Below are 14,378 nucleotides of genomic sequence, written 5' to 3'. Positions count from 1 at the left end.
AGCCTTTCCTTTGGCAGTGAGCCGTAAATTTTCTCAAATAAGGCACAAAACATGAGCAAAATAAGCCTTTGTTGTTATAATCTGCCTATATTTTAGAATTGTTTGTTACCATAGTACAGTTTAGCCAAAGCTGCATGATGCATCCTGCACTCTCATCCCTGCCCCTGAGGCTCCTGACCATCCATGTTACACTGTTCACCAGTTGCTAGAAACCCCACCAGCATATTCCATGCAGATCCATCTGCCCACCCTGGGTAGTGTCATAATTTCTTCCTGCCCAAATAAGACTCTAATTCCTTTTTTTCCTCAATCAGCAATCAGGAAAGCAACCTGACCAAAGTGACACATAGAAAGGTAGGTATGTGGCAAACCCTGCTGCTCAGCTTGACAAATAACTTTGCTGTAGCAAACCTCTAATTTATTTTATTATTTATTTATTTATTTATTTATTTTGCGGTACACGGGCCTCTCACTGCTGCGGCTTCTCCCGTTGCGGAGCACAGGCTCCGGATGTGCAGGCTCAGCGGCCATGGCTCACGGGCCCAGCCACTCAGTGGCATGTGGGATCCTCCCAGACCGGGGCACGAACCCGTGTCCCCTGCATTGGCAGGTGGACTCTCAACTGCTGAGCCACCAGGGAAGCCTGGAAAACCTCTAATTTAAAGAAAGATGTATTAATCCAAATAAAAAGTCTCTCTAATAATGAGATTTCAAAAATGTTGTTTGAAAAAATAATGTTGTTTAGGGAACAGGAAAGACATTCCAGCACCTCTAACATTGCCATATGTACTTACTAGATAGCTCTCCCTGTCACTGATACAAAAAACTTCAAAGCATAAATGCTAGTGAGTTATAACTTGAACTGTATATCCCTATAGTTACTTACTAATAGTAGGCACTGTGCAGCGCTCTTCATATGCACTATTCCATATAATCTCTTCAAAAGCTCTATAAAATAGGTACAATGTATTATCCCCACACTACAGAGAAGACTCTGGTCATATGGCAGGTGAATGGCACAGCCCATGCTCATTACTACTGTGCTATTTAGCAATGACATCAATGTATTCTTTACTCCAAGAATCTAAGAAAAAATAAAGCATCATTGTGAATTTTTTAGATGTGTCTTCCTTTTACTTTATGGCACACAGGATAAAGGGGTTTGGGGTTGGGGCGGGAATAGAGGCAGGTATTTCTCATTAGAATGACTTAGTAAGTTCAAAACCCAAAGTTGATCTAAACTTCTGCCTAAACAGTTATAAATAATAGATGAGAAAGAAAAAGTAACAAAAAGAAAAATAAGCAACAAACAGGAAATATGTATCAAGGCTGAGCAAAATTGTCCTATGGATCTAAAAAGAGACAGAAACCCAAAACAATGATGGAGGGGAGTAAGGATGCTCAAACCATGACCTTTCAGACTCTGCTGGTAGCCGTGACACTTGCTCCTACAAGATAATGGAGACTAAAATGGTTCCATGCCATGCAGGTGCCTAGAGCCAAGTTCATTTCTTGAAGCTAGAAGATGGAGGTGGCCACTGCTCCTGAAAGGAGGGTAGTTGTCTTTTTGTAATGCTGCTGAATAAAGCCTGAGGCTTCGGCTGTTACAAAGCCTGGGGTCTGGCAAAGTAGGAGGAACCAAGCTTCCTTCTGGGTCTGTGAATGGATCAGCTAACTCCCTAGAACCTGCAGAAATAGTGTAGAATTAGGCACGGAACAAAGATGGCAGAGTAGAAGGATGTGCTCTCATTCCCTCTTATGAGAACACCAGAATCACAACTAGCTGCTGTACAATCATTGACAGGAAGACATAGGAACTCATCGGAAAAGATACCCCACAACTAAAGACAAAGGAGAAGCCACAATGAGAGGGTAGGAGGGGTGCAATCACAGTAAAATCAAATCCCATAACTGCTGGATGGGTGACTCACAGACTGGAGAACATTATACCACAGAAGTCCACCTACTGGAGTGAAGGTTCTGAGCCCCACATCAGGCTTCCCAACCTGGGGATCTGGCAACAGGAGGAGGAATTCCTAGAGAATCAGACTTTGAAGGCTAGTGGGATTTGATTGTTGGACTTCGACAGGACCCTTCTCCTCCCTCCTCCTAGGATTTGCACATACAGAACTAAAATGACTGAAGGAGACAGAGATCCTCTTCAGCTTAAATTCCTCACAGGATTGTCAGCTGAGGTCTGGAAGAGATTTCATTATGTTACAGATACTTCATCCCAATCTGTGAAGACAACTTTCCATTCTTCCCTCCTCCCACTCCACCCTCAGCCTCCTGAGAGGTCACAAGGAGGCAGAGAAAGTGGGAGAACTGACCAGCAAAAGAGAGACCCTGGGGGTGGAGAAACAAGGAGGAGGTGAGGGGCACAGGAGAGGGTCCCAGGAGGGTCAGGGAAGAAGTGAGAGAGAGTCAAATTAGAAAGAAGTTCCTCTACCCCACAATTAAAGAGCTAGAACGGGGACCATTCCAGTGAGACAAACGGTTAGAGGCAAAATCAGTGGGACAGAGCAGACAAGCCACCCAAATCTCTAGCTCTCTTTGAGGGCTCCAAAATAGTTTGGAATATATTATTTAAATCACAAATATAAGACATCTTGGGTCTTAGATTAAGTACTTGGCTGGCTAACAGCAAGACCAAGGGCATACTGTCCATACCTTGCACATGGAGACAGTACATTGCTGTTTTCTACAGAGTGTAAAGCACAAAACAGAAAATCCTGATTTGGAGGAGGGAAGGGTAATATACTCACTGACCTCATCTGCCCCAGCAAAGACAGACATTCCTGATGCACACTGTTCTGTAACCTCCCAATGCCTGGTTAAAGCCAGCAGCACTGTCAGGAGCCACCTTCTCTCACCCACTCCAGCCCAGGGCTCTCAGTCACTCCCACCTCCCAACATCAGGCCACCTACACCTGGGGAAACCCTGCGCCGAGAGGAACTGTGTAGAAGTTGTGGGCACAGGATCCTCCTCAGCTGTCAGCCTTTGCTGGTCACAACTGTCTTGAATATGCTCCGTGGTTTTACTCTACTCCCTTGGGGCCTGCCAATTTTTGGTTTATAGTCAGTGGATTAAGCAGTGCAAGCTGCCATAACAAAATACCATAGACTGGGGTGGCTTAACAACAGAAATTCATTTTCTCACAGTTGTGGAGGCTGGAAGTCCCAGTTCAAGGTACCAGCCACTTCAATTCCTAGTGAGAACTCTCTTTCTGGCTTGTAGTCGGTACCTTCTTACTATGTCCTCATATGTCAGAGAGAAATCTCTCTCTCTCTCTTCCTCTTCCTATAAAATCACAATCCTATGAGATTAGCATCCTACTATTATGACCTACTTTAACCTTAATTACCTCCTAAAGACCCTATCTCTAGATACAGTGACATTGGGTAATGCAACATGAATTTAAGAGGACACAAACATCCATTCCATAGCACTCAGATTGGCTGGATGTTTGTCAGCCTTTCTCTGTGCCTCTTTCTCCTGCTCTTCCCATGAAATATCCATGCTTCCTTGCCTCTCTAAGGTGCTGGGTCCTCCAGTACCGAAAAAGCAAAGGGAAAAGTTGAAGACTGTTTATCAATAAACTTAAATTCCTCACACTGGGACAATGGTTTGACATCACCAAGGACTTACACATTTTGTTTCAGGTGACTCCCTCGACAGGTGTTGGTAGCTTCTTTTTCTAGATGAAGAAAACTAAGACCAAGAGAGGTTGAATATCTTGTCCAAAGTTATAGAGCCAGCAAGTAGCAGAGTAGAACTCAGGTTACAGCTGCTGGAGACCAATGTCTACATAATCCACAAAACTCCCCACCATCCTTTCCATCAAAGCCTTCAGTGCCAAGGCTCAATGACTCCTCACTTCTTGCCAGGATGACTGGCATGGAGTCCTCATTCATCTTCCTGGCTCCTGTGCTACTCCCTTACAACTGCCTGCCACGGCACATTCTAATTATAGTTGTGGTACTTCTCCACTTAAAAGCTTAGAAGCAGTGACATGGCAGCAACAAGCACATCTGGTGCCCAGACACTGGTTTCTAAAAACCATTCTCCAATAAAAGGAGCCAAGGTCCTTTGGAGAAATGGCTGATTCTAGGGCTGAGATAGGGAAGATAAAATATGAGCCTGGAGGATCTTGTAATGCCAAAAGCAAGTAAGTACTCAAAACACACACATGGAGACACACACTCACAATGATGGGGACATGTCAGAGCAACACAGGTGACAACCTGAAAAAATTCCCAATGGCCAAAGCTAGAATAACTGAAGAAACAAAATAAATAACAATAGTATTGGTTATAACCCCAAAACTACTCAAGAATTAATAAATATCCATGAGTCCATAGTGATATAAATAAATAAATGGGGGAGAAGGGACCAATATTCCTTACAGAAGAATTTGAAATAATAAATGTAAAAGTAATCAGAGAAAGAGAAAATCACCATTAGACCACCACAGTAATCATTGTGGCAGGCAAGATCCACTAATGAATACTAAAATTAGAAAGTGAAATATTAAGGAGAAATATGATATTTATATGGCCTCAAATATCTTTTTATATTAATTATGTGTTACTTACTGTGGTGGTTTTTAACATATGCCCACAAATTACTTGATACTCCTCTCTCCAGGAAGTGAAGCTAAGTCTCCTCACTTTGAGTGTGGATTGGACTTAGTGACTTACTTCTAAAGAATAGTGTCTTAGTCAGTTCGGGCTGCTAGAACAGAATATCATAGACCGGATGGCCTATAAACAACAGAAGTTTATTTCTCACAGTTCTAGAGGCTGGGAAGTCCAAGATCAAGGTGCTAGTGGATTTTGTGTCTGGTGAGAGCCTGCTTCCCGGTTCATAAATGGCTGGGTACTTGCTATGTCCTCACAGCAGAATGGGCAAGAGAGCTTTCTGGAGTCTCTTTTTATAAGGGCACTAATCTCACTCCTGAGGGCTCCACCCTCATGACCTAATCACTTCCCAAAGTCCCACATCATAATACCATCACCTTGGAGGTTAGGAGTTCAACACATGAATTGGGGGTGTAGGGGGGTGGAGAGACACAAACATTCATCCATAACAAATAGAGTATGAAAAGAGAAAAACAGTAATATTGCAGTAATCTAGCAGACATCACCTTAAGTGGTCAAGGTTAAGATCACCAGTAATAAATCATGTTGGTCTCATGTATCCCTCGATATGATTCTCTGAGAAGGCACTTCACCTCTGTGGTATTCTTCCCCCAAATCTATAATCCCAGCCTAATAATGAGAAAATATCAGATGAACCCAAACAGAAGGACATTCTGCAAATACCTGACTCACACTCTCCTAGAGTATCAAGGGCATAAGGAACAAGGAAAGACTGTCACAAACTGGAGGAGGAGAATATGTGATAACTAAATGCAATGTGGGATATAGAATTCAATCCTAGAACAGAAGAAGACGTTAAGTGAAGAAACTGGTGAAATGTAAATAAAATCTATGGTTTTGTTTAAAAAAAACCAAACAAAAAGCCTTCTGGTGCCTAAATAGCAAAGTACAAACTCCTGAGCTGGGCACACAAGACCCTCTGAATGTAACCCAGATGCCTCTTCTGCCTCTCTTGACACCTCCCACTTTGCTCTCTACTCTTCAACGAAGCCAGAGTGAGGGCCCTGAGGGAGCTCAGCCAGTTGCACCTTCTTGTCTCTTTTCTTATTTCCACCTCTGCCTGGAATGCCTTCTCCCCTGTTCCATGTGCCTACTCATCCATTTACCTGATAATTATCTTTTTAAGGTTCAGTCCAAGAATTTCTTCCTCAGGGAATTTTTTTTTTTTTCTGACTACCTCTGCATCCCAGTGGTCAGTATTTCCCCATGGCCCTCTTTCTCTTTCAGTGACACCAGGAATCCCATAGCTATTTTATCAGCATCTACAACACTTTAGTGCATTTCTTTAAATGACTGTATCTTCCTCTGCTAGATAGTAAAATTCTTGAGGGAAACCTGATCTTATTCATCTTTTATAGCCTCAGAGTTTAACACATGTTTTTTTTAATACATACATATTACATGTATACATTACATACATACATAATACATATTGAATGAATGAATAAATTAATGAATAAACCCACACTAGAAATCTACTGGCTAGAAATGATAAATGTGTAAATTCATCTCAGCTATGCAGACATGTTTGAAGACAATTTTCACTCAAAACTGCAAAATGCTTTGTAGGAATTCATATAGCAACTCTTAAAACACATCTTGAGGTCAGCACACATCCTGGTTGGTGGAGAGCCAAGGGCTTCCACAAATGAGCCCATTTCATGGAGAGCCCAGGCTCTGGACCTCCCCTCTGAACACTCTTATTCCCAGTGACTCAGTCAGCTCAATTAAAATAGCTCCAAACAGAGCCACACGGGTCCTCATTTAAATGCATGGCCTTTATTTAAGTCAAATCTGTACCTAACATCCAAGGAACTCAAGGAACAGGACAGACACCATTATTACTCTCAATGTTTTTGCTATTTTTGCCACCATTGGTAGCACCAATTGTCCTCCATATATTAACCATCAAATAGCCTCCCTACTATAGACAGAAACCTTGCAGTTGCTATTTTTAAATGCTGCAAAGTGAAATATTTCTATCAGTAGTTGGAGGAAAGAGAGAACTGAAGTTTGAGGCAGCTTGACTTTTTTCTTAAAAGGAGGCATCACAGGTCAAGGTAAATGCAGACTCATTATTATTTGATGGATGACCAAACTTGTCAGGCCTGCACAGGTTCTTCCTAGGATGTGCAATCATGCCTCTGGCCTTGGCCTCCCATAGACTTTCCTAGAGAGGTTTATGGTGTCCCTCATTTCCAGACTCAGTTCCATTCCAATTCTTGAGCCAGTTCTATCTAAGGCCAAAAGCATATCAACTGTCTCAGCACATCCTGCTGCTCCAGCATCACTTTGGACTAGCCACAGGCCCAGTCATGACTGCTGTGTTTACATATTTTCCCTAAATTTTTTTCCTGTTTGTTAATCAGACCTAGTCCCTTCATTCCCCAAAACTCCTTGGTGTCAGCTTTGTCTGATTTACAGCTCTCTCATCAAGCCCCCATACTCACTTCACATGGGTATAACCCATAAGCCCCATAATTCTAACCAGTCATCTTGACTACTTGTCCAGACATAGACTGGACAATGGACATCTCATCAGTGACCTACCAAGACATATGACCCACCTCCACAGGGTCTCTCTATCTATGCCTTGAAATTGTGTCAGCCCTCTAGAACCTTGTCATGGTTCTAGAGTAGAAAGAACCTTAAAATAATTGAGAATAACTTTCCTACTAGCCCAGTGAGATAGGGGTTCTAATAGAATTATACCATTTTAGAAAATAAAATAATTTTACACACCCCTCTGAGTTTGGGACTGAGGCTCATTCCCCCCACCTTTTGCCAGCCTCCACCCTCCTGGGACTGGCCAACACTTCTACCTTCTGGTGTGCATCCTCCTGTCGATACTCAGACCTCTCAGACGACAGTGACTACCATCTGACTCCCATATTTGAACAGCCACCTGCAGTAGCTGCTCCCTATACCACAAATTGTACCAAAGCTCCTTCTCTGACATCCCTTCCATCTTGGTACGAATGATCCAACCTTCTCGCCACTAGACTTTCTTCTAAAACCCCAGGATAGTCTTTCTTAATTGAGGGGCCCTCTCCCCAGGAAAAGGCACATATTCATATACATAGGGAAATGTATTTTGGCCGCAGAGGTTCACTGACCCATCAGGGCCAATGCCTGAGCCCCAAATTAAGAACCAGTGCCTTCAATAACATGGCTCAATACACGCTCAGTTCATCTCACTCAGCAGCTGAGATGGGGAGTGGACAATCCCAGCTCCAACCCACTGATGGTAATGTTAGATGTTGCAAAGAAGCCATCTGGGTTGACTACTCCAAAAAATGACCTCTTCTGGGCATACTTCTAGAATACTCTTTTGTAAAATTTATGGCTTACCTTTAAAAGTAAATAATGTATGTCATTTAAAAAAGATATATGTTGGGCTTCCCTGGTGACGCAGTGGTTGAGAGTCCGCCTGCCGATGCAGGGGACACGGGTTCGTGCCCCAGTCCAGGAAGATCCCACATGCCACGGAGAGGCTGGGCCCATGAGCCATGGCCGCTGAGCCTGCGCGTCCAGAGCCTGTGCTCTGCAACGGGAGAGGTCACAACAGTGAGAGGCCTGCATACCGCAAAAAATAAATAAATTTAAAAAAGGTATACGTTAATTCTTCAATAATCCATTAAAAATAGTCTTCAGTGGGAAACAAATGAGTCTAGAATCCCAACTGGGACTGTCAGGAATAAATATCCCAGCAATGTGGACAGGGACCTTCCTAGCCCATCCTGCACCCTCCAAGCTTTAGGGCAGAGTTGGGAATGTCTCAGTATCAAGCCACTGATTATGGCTTTTGTGGCCTGGATCAGAGGTTCTAGAAACACAAGTATGCCAATGAACAGCTGAGACACAGAAAACGGATCCAACTTCAGTAGGACACTTAAAAGCACCTCCTCTCCTCTTCCTCTTTTCTTCACAAGGGTTCTGTTCATAAAGGTTCTTCACAGGGAAGAGGTGAGGACAGGACTGAGATCCACACGATTTTGCCTCCTTCCCCTCTTGCCAATAATCCCATTCATCGGCAGTTACAGAACCAAAGCTAAGACCGGGATGAGACTATATCATAAATATTTTCACTTCTTTTTCACATATGTAGAATCATGAAATCAATGTTGGAAAGATCATTTTGTCTCTTTGATTTATTAATCACTCTCATTTTTTAAGTTCTCTGTGAATGAAGACTCCTCAAGATCTGAGCCAGTATTTTATGCCCCTGACACTCACTCATTCAACAAATATTTATTTGTGCAGCTTCTATATGTCAAGTCCTGTTGTAGACACCAGGGTTACAATGTGGACCTGCAGAGACCCTACTCTTAGTTAACAATGAACTAGAAAGGTCAACATTGGACAAATGTAACATCTGTGAGGCAAGAGAAGGGTGGGCACCTCCCATAGGTGGACCCAACCTAGGTAAAAAAGTTCTTCCTTACATTTAACGGAAATCCATCTGGTATCATTCGAGCCCCCTTTTCCTTGACACAAATAGAGAAAGGAAAACCATCTCTCTTGTCAATGCCTTCATAAAATGGTGACACTCATGAAATCATCCTTGATTCTTCTCTTCTCTTGCTTAAACAGCTTCAGTTCCCTTCACAATGCCTCACAGGACATACTTCCTTGCCTTTAGTAATAACTTTCCTCACACTGGTGCAGACCTTTCTCATGTATAAGGCACTTTGTGGTTTACAGAGCACTTCTGCGTCATTATCACTCTGATCCTCACAACAACTGCACAAGGAAGGGACTGAAGATATTTGCTGAGCGCCAAGTATACCCAAGGCACTGTTCTAGGGTTGTGGGGGCACCTGTGTCACTTTACACTTGTCCCTGTTGAAATCTATCCCACTTTTGTAGAGCCATTTTCTCAATGAGTCAAGGCCATTTTGAATTTTATTTCTGTCTTGCAGAGCGACAACAACCCCACCTAATTTAGTGCCAGCTGCAAACCTAATTTAGTGCCAGCTGCAAATTTAATGTGCATAGTCTTAATTCCTTCATCCAAGCCATCAATATAGTTATTGAGTAGGATAGATCCTGGCCCCAATACCTCTGGGACAGCACTCAATATGTCCCCTTAGATTGATACCAGGCCACTGATAACTCTCCTTGGGATGAAGCCATCCAGGCTCTAGCAGAAGTGTAGATGGGAACATACTCTTCTAATACGTCAATGTCTGGTTCAAAAAAATCAAAATCTTTACTAAAATTGAGATAGGTCCCGTCTATCGATTCCCCAGGTATATGTAGCCTCTCATAATCATGGGAGGAAATTAAATTGGCCTGGCATTGTCTGCCCTTTACAAATATTTACTGATTGCTACTTAGTATTTTATATTCTTTCAGGTGCTACCCAATTGGTTATTTGATGATTTATTCCAAGATCTTCCCAGGTATTGATGTTAAGCTCACATCTCTGAAATTTCCAGGGTCCTCCTGTCTTTCTCTTGGAGATGGGCACCTCATTTACCCTTTTGCTATCCTTAGGGGCTTTTCCAATCCTCTGTGATTTGGGGGAAACACTGGCTAATAGTCCTAAGATGAAAGTTGAAAATACATTCAGTATCCTACAGGGCAAGCCATCAGGCCCTGCCGACTTGAACGTATTAGGTTTTTCTAAGTTTTCTATGTTGTCTCTTTGGCCTTCTATCCTCCTATTACAGCTGGGACTTATTCCAGGCAGCAATTTATAGCTGTTGTTATCATTCCCCCTGGACAAGGGGAATGAAGAGGACATTGCAAAAAATAAAATAGAAAGTTCTACCATTTTACTCTCTCTTCTGCTTTAGCATCTCTGAAAGAGTCAATACCAGGTATTCATATCTCATTTCCTTTTCGTCTTCTTGCCATACTGGAAGACTGCCTTTCCTAGCTCCTTTGCAGTTAAATTGAAGTCATGGGATTCGGTTGGGCCAATCTACTGATGGAAGGAATGATGACCACCATTTTCTGGCCTGGACCCAAAACTCTCTGCATGATCCTCCTGCTTTCTCTTCCCCTTTGCTGACATCCATGGTCATGACATGTTGGTAAGGTAGCAGCACAAGAGGAAAGAAGACCAGACACCTGAATAACCACTCGGGAGTGCTGCTCAAGACAGTTACTCAACCTATGCTGGACTGTGATGTAAATAGTAGACGCGTAGCACAGGGAGATCAGCTCAGTGCTTTGTGACCACCTAAGGGGTGGTGGGAAAGAGATGCAAGAGGGAGGAGTTATGGGTACATATATATATGTACAGCTGATTCACTTTGTTATAAAGCAGAAACTAACATACCATTGTAAAGCAATTATACTCTAATAAAGATGTTAAAAAATAAATAAGAGATGTATTCTGGTGTGCTGTTAAACCACTAGCTATTAGGAAGTTGTTGTTTTTTTTTTATGTTGATGCAGAATCTCTCTTCTTATCATCTTCTCACACTGACCTCAGTTTTTGTCCTTTGAGATCATACAGGGGATATTTCTCTGTCAATTACAAAGCAAAATTTTCCCTGAATATCTTTTGGGACTAACAAAATATTTAAAGACTATCTCTTATTTTCTATTACCTTCCCGAGGTATATATTTTTTATTTTAACCTTGCTAATCAATCATACTATTTTATATATTTATGTAAATTGTTATTTCGTTTGGAGGAGACCTTGCCAACGTACCTTAATCCACCATGAGCTACATAAAGAGAAAACTAACAAGTCCAATTTTAAGTTATAAAGAATTACAACGGTTATGGTATCTGTGTATCTGTGTGTTTTCATTTGAAAAAGTTCTGTAAAGTTATTTAATAGAAAGAATAATATAACAAATATCTATGTGTCTATCACACAATATTTTTAAACGTTCACATTTCTCTATATATACAAGAAACACACCTGATAGGCCAAGTCCCTCTACTTCCCTCCCCAGTCTCATTTCCTTCACTCCCACGTTAGAGGGAGTGCAGTGTGCCTTTTCAAACTTTAACTACCTTAACTGTATATAGCTGATCATAAAGAATGTGTTACATTATGTTTTGGTTTTGGTTCACATAAATGGCATTGGATTGTATGTATTTCTATGTAACTTGATTTTTTTATTTAACATTATATTTTGAGATATAATCAATGTGATACATATAGATCTAGTTTATTCATGTTTATTTGCTGTGCGGTTTTAATCCATTGTATAAATAAATACAGCCAGAGTTTATTTACCCATTTCCCTATTCATATATGGACACTTATTTTATTTCCAATAAATAAAATAAGTGTCCATATATGGACACTTATAAAATAAGTGTCCCTATTCATATATGGACACTTATTTTATTTCCAATAAACTAAACACTTGTTTAGTTTATTGGAAATAAACTAAACACTTAGTTTATTTCCAATTTATCACTATTCCAATAATGCCAGTTTCTCTCCAAAGTGTTTATACCACTTTACGTTCACACAAATTATATGTGCAAACTCCTATTTCACCATCTCTTTATCAATACTTGGTATTGTTAAGATAGTTTTATTTTTGCCAATCTTAAGTTTGTATTTCATCCTATTCAGTCTTCATTTATGTCCTTCAATGGTTTGGGTGGTAAGATTCTTCCAAAAGTGTTATGAATGTTATTCATATGAATAACATTTCATTCTAAGATATTTTCAGTAGCTTTCTTGATCTTATAAATGAAGTATCCTGTACTATTACACTTTCTAACTGAAAAGTAAAAGTACTGTTTCTCGTATTCAGAAATGCTATTGATTTTTGTACAGTGAATAATTCTCCAAAAAGACACAAGATTTATAAAAAGCAACCTAGAAAAGCAACATCTAGTGAAGAAACCTGTACATTTTTAAAAGTATTTTAGAGTATTTTCATTCACTAATATAGAGTTCAACCTTCAACCATTTAACAAATATTATTTAATGTCTACTAGATCCTAGGCCCTATGCTTAACAATGGAGCTTCTCCAGTGAGAATAAGACACACAATAAACAAACAAAACAATGAAACGAGATCTTTTTTTATACTTATTGAGAATCTACTTTCCATGACTGCAGAAATTAAGTAGCTCTTGGAATTCCAACATTTCCTCTAAGTTTTCCATATCGCCAACTGCTTCTTTCTGCCATGCGATGTCATGACAGGGAATTTGATCCTTCATCTCTCACAGATGATACTGGCTTATGTAATTGCAATGCACTACTTTTCACCATACCAGCCCTCACTCACACATACCTGCCCATACTTCATCAAATATCAGTACTCGTGCTTTCCCTTCTATATCACCAGTGCCTCTAAGTCACTCAGGGTTCAGGACAGGGGCACCATCCCCTTAGGCCGTTCGAGTGAAATTGAACAAATTCTCTGGACACTGGTATACCCCTTTCTACTGAATGATGCATATGCAACATGCAGGCAGCTGGCAGTAGATGACCCTCACCTGACAGTCCCAAGAAGAGTAAGCCCACTTCTTCCCAGTTCCTCTACTCGGGCCATTGGTTATGTTCTCTAACATGCAAGGAACCTTCCACAGGATTGGCTCTGCTTCCAGGGGCTTCTCTGGTAATGCCACTGATGGCGCTCAGCAATATCTCAATAATCTCACCATGGACCTGTCCCCATTTCCAGCCCCACCTTCTCATCTCTGCCCCCCACTCCACTGCCCCCACACAATTCCTCCACATGATCTGGTTTTTTCTGTATTTTTCTTCCAATCTATTGTGATGGTATAAAATTAATCCTCAACTTTCCTTCTGTTCTGAATTTCAAGAGCCTATATTGAAAGTCAAATAGAATATTAAGTCTGTCTTCTGCCATCACAAACCTAAGTCTCCTCAAGGAAAAGCAGCTACCTCCAACAAACCAGAGGATGAGTCATAAATCATAAAATACAAAAATAAAAACATAAAGACTAAAGCTCCAATATATTTTCGCATCATCTTGAAGCTCTGCCTCCTCAGTATGCTGATCTCTCTGTTCCTTGGTTTCTAAGAAATGTATAGCCCAGATGTTTTCCTAGGCAATTTCATACTGTTATTAATGGTTAGCATTTCAACAAGAAATCTCTTTCTCGTCTTCTGCCACAGAGATATCCACAGGACTCACTGCCTCATTTCATTCAGGTCTGTACTTAAATGTCACTTCCATGGAGAAGTTGTCTCTGAAAAAATAACCTGATACCCTTCATCCCACCTACTCTGTTTTATTGCTCTTCATAGCACTTTCCACTCCCTAACATTATGTGTATATTTACTTCTTTATTTGTTTATTGTCTATCTCACCCTACGAGAACACAAACTGGAAGAAAGTAAGCATTTTGTTTATTTTATTCACTGCTATATCTCCAGCAAGCATAATGTGACATATAGTAAATCCCAATAAATACTTGTTGAATGAATGAATGAAGACTGCAGCTAGTTTATGACTAACCCTCAAAGAACCCTGTTGTCTGTCTCCTTAAGACTCAGAGATGGCAACTAGCTTCATGTTAATAATGATCTATGGTAATAGGTGCCTGGAGCATCCATTTAGGTTGATTATGAAGCAGGAAACTGCTGTGATTGATGACCAATGGCTGCAAAGGGATTAGAAGGGGAAATCAGATGTCTTCCCTGTATTTTGCAGCTCAAGTCGAGACTAAAGCCAACCTTAGTCATCCATTCTGTGTGTTTCCACTTCTGGACTCCACTTGGTCTTGTTTGGCCTTGCCAGGGAAAAAGAAGTTA

This window comes from Delphinus delphis, chromosome Y, assembly GCF_949987515.2.
Source record: "Delphinus delphis chromosome Y, mDelDel1.2, whole genome shotgun sequence".
Taxonomy (NCBI): Eukaryota; Metazoa; Chordata; class Mammalia; order Artiodactyla; family Delphinidae; genus Delphinus; species Delphinus delphis.
This window is presented reverse-complemented; position numbering follows the sequence as displayed.